Here is a 4,027-nt window from a genome sequence, read left to right as displayed (position 1 = left end):
CAATTTCAACAGTACTATAATTGTTTAAAAAAGAATGCATATTGATTGTTATAAATATAACACAACATATTCAGCGTGTCAAAAAGAAGCATAATGACACTGTTTATTCAAGCAACAATATGGTTATGGAATTGTGTGCTAAAATCTACGACTTCTCTTGTATTGCCACGAGAACAAAATTAAAAAAATTACTGAAACCAATGAAGAACTCGAAATAGTTAAAATTAGCGGAAAAATTTGCAAAATAATAATGAAAAAACAACAAAATAGAGAAAATTCGAAAAATTTGGCGAATGATAAAACTTGCTTTTGGTGGAAAAAAGTTTCTTCAATGATTGTGGTTAACTATTTTTGGCGCTGAAGTCGAAAAGATTTCGTTGATTAAATTGATGGAAAAAGAAAGATGGAAGATCAAATCAAAACACCCAAGCCGAGGTCTCATCATTTAAACTTCTAGCCGATGCATCAACTTCATTTCCATTGAAAAAAGAAGATCATGTTTGATATCGGAACCGCTTATATTTAGTCTCAATTTGATGTATTGTGATCGAAAGCCTACAATACAGATAATGTTGAAAATGTTGATGAAAGCAAATTAAAGTCTGCTTTTTAATTAACAATATTCCAAAAATACAACAAGGAAATTTACTATATCTATTTTTATATTTAATACATAGTATCGACCATTGCTAATTAAAAACCATAAATACATAGTAAATTTTTATTTGTTTTTACCATTTGGTATTCTCAAAGAAATGTTGTCAATCGTTTTCTTTGTTATTCAGATCAATCAGTTTCATCTTTTTACAACATCACAGCAATGAGACTTGTGTGATAAACTATTTAAATGGTCTGCCGGTTGTGTTAATATTACTTGGAGATATGCCAGAGGAAAAAAATACAATCTTCACATTTCTTGCTTTCCCTTTTGGATGTATAATTTGGTTAAAAAGTCAAAAATAAAAAACAATTATTTCAAAAAAAAGCTATTGATTATTAAAAAAACTAAATGTATAGTTTATTTTTTACATTGTTAATTAAAAATCAGACTTTACAGAATGTCGATTATACCTTAGACAACACAAAAAACAAAAAGAAAAAGCATATGATTTGACAATCCATTTTGATCAACTAACAATTGAGAAGAAAAACGATACGATTTTGGATGGATGAACAATAAGATCACCGACTTAAATGCCGAAGTCAACATATTCAGAAATAAGGTGGCTCTACAACAAGGACTGTAAAAATGAACAAGAAATATCAAGTAAAAATCAAAATAGTTAAAGCCTATATTGATCAACAGAGAAAAATAACACTCAATCAAATTCTCTGTTGATTATTATAAGGTAATAGATAGAAAATAACAATATATTATAGAAATAACAGTATGAACCGAAACTACTGAGAAGAATACTCATATATGTCAACAAAAAAAGTCAAGACTATATGATACTTGAAGGATACGTCAAAAGAACAATAATTTGACAAATAATGAGATAAATACAACAATTTGAAAATGATGTGTCTAAAATAAAACAGATTTGATAACTTTTGAACAAATCGCTATGAATTACAAACAGTCGACGACTGTGTATGTAAAAAAGTCGACCATGTGCTTGAAAATGTTTTTTTCTTTTCCATTGTGTGAGATGTCAATTATCAAGCACCTGCTAATGCGCCCTTTCGACTTCATCAAACAGAACAAAGCTGTGTGTATTCTTTATGACTGTATTTGTCAGTTGTCCACTTTCGTCGTGTCCAACATTATCCAGTGGCGCTTCAATCAGTCGTGAAACGCCGTGCGACTTCATGTACTCGCTCGTGTCAATTCTGACGTTGTTGTTATTGTCGTCAAAAAGATCATCTGCAAATGTTTTTGCAATCTCTGTCTTGTCAACACCACTTGACCCAATGAACATAAATGATATATTTGATTATTTGTCTGAGCAAAGACAACTTCTGCTTCTCAAAATATTTCCAACAACTCTTTTTACAGCTCGTCCCCAAGTTTCAGGAGTCTTGTCTTCTCGTTTTGTGTCATTCTGCTCACTAAGATGTTTATCCATTTGTTCACCACATTTTCTATCAATTGTGGGTCATTAATAACTGCAACATCGATGTTTTTTTTGTCTGGTTCTTCAATTCTGAAGGCCGCTTTTCTTTGCCTCTTAAATTGCAAAAAACTTCAAGTCTGCGCAATCTCAACTTCTCCTGTTATCTCAGCCTTGTGTTTCATATCTTCTATTTTCTGTGCAAACACTTTGAACTTTTAGTTCCCACACAAGCTGAGTCAATGATTGTCAATAAAGAGTGGCTCTCATACTTCTCTCTGATGCCTCTCAAGATTACATTGTCTCCATTTCGCTCGGCGACGTAGACATGTTAGAATTGCCTTTTAAATTCAAGGGTTTTTTTGAATACACCAAGACTTGCTTCATGACAACATTGGTGTCGTATGTTCTTCGCATTCATTACACTTTCTCCTGTTGCACCGGCACCCAAAATAGTGTGACTTTATTTATAATAAGAATGAATGGTATCTTCAACTCGTTCACCTCATTAGAAACAGCCTTCAATCACTTCTCAAACAGTCCTCTGTACTGCTACCAGCAATCAGCGTAAATATAACGAGTGCAATGACTCTACCCTGCAAGTTTGAAGGAACATCTCTTTTCATTGTCCGTTGCGCCCAAATTCGACAACAACTGCTGTCTTGCCAACACCAGGTTAACAATCAAGATGGAGGTGTAATTTGTGGAAAATTTGAATATTTTGTCATAGAATGAGCAACTTGTCCTTGAAAAAAATAACCTCTCAAAAAACCAAAGTCAAGAAGAAAAAACGTGCAGATAAACTCCAAAAAGTGATGGTAAACTAAATAATATTTGGTAATTTTAAAAAACAAGTTGAAAAGTTTGATAAAATGTTGACTGCTCAAAAAGATGATTTATTGAAAAAAAACTTGAGAAGGAAAGAACAATGAAATATGAGGTAAAGAAACTCAATGACTAAGAGCTATAATTACAGATTCAATAAATAAAAATATTACAACAAATTCAATTAATATTTCAAAAAAAAATATTTTCTGTGTCTGTCGATGCGTGTCAAGAAGTTTGTAATAACCAATTTTTGATTGAAGTGACTACATGTCTAAATATAATAAAAAGCAACAAAGTTGATTTTTACAAGAGAAGCTTTTAAAAGGTATAAACATTTTAAAGTTTTTACACATATTATTTAATTATTTTTATGTTTCAATGTATTAACTGTCAAAAAAATCACAAGGGAATGACGGATTTGGATTGTGCAATTATTGATTGATTGTTTTTAGAAATTTGTTTAAAAACATTGAGGGTTTTTAAAGTATTGAAGTTTATTCATACCATCGTTAAGTTATACAGTTTGAGTGTTTATTGTTTGTGTTATATGTATAACATTTGGTTATAACTGTTGTATTTTTTTAAATTTGTCTTGAAACTTCAATTTTTTCATTTTAATCATAAATAAAGTTTTAAAATGAATAGATAACTAAACCAAATATTATTATTTGTATTGGTTTTGGATTTATGTTAATAATTAATTTTCATAATCTTTCAATTTTTGTTGAGTTCTTTTTAGTAAATAGTAATCTAATATCATATTCATACGGTTAACATGATGGTAAAAAATTTTATTTATCATTCTTCGAACCATTGTCCAAAGAGTGATCTATGTCCTATTAGTTTGCAACGCATTTCTAACAACAAAACTATTAATCAAAAGTTCATTATTTTAAATGTTTTAAGTATTGTGAGAAATGTCAACTTCACATAATTTAGTTAGTATATACAAAACATGTTAACACAACAGTTTTGAAAAAGTATAATAAATGATTATTTTTTAAATTCTAATTAACCATTTTCATGGGTAATTGATGAAATTGGTTATACATTTCAATTGTCAAAAAGTACAATTTTTGTTTTTGAACAAAGTTAATATTAAAGGTATAAATTGTATATTTATTGTTATTATTTTTAAAATCTCA

The sequence above is a fragment of the Entamoeba invadens genome, assembly GCF_000330505.1.
Source record: "Entamoeba invadens IP1 unplaced genomic scaffold scaff_1105074725311, whole genome shotgun sequence".
Taxonomy (NCBI): Eukaryota; Evosea; order Mastigamoebida; family Endamoebidae; genus Entamoeba; species Entamoeba invadens.
Note: the sequence above shows the minus strand (reverse complement) of the source record.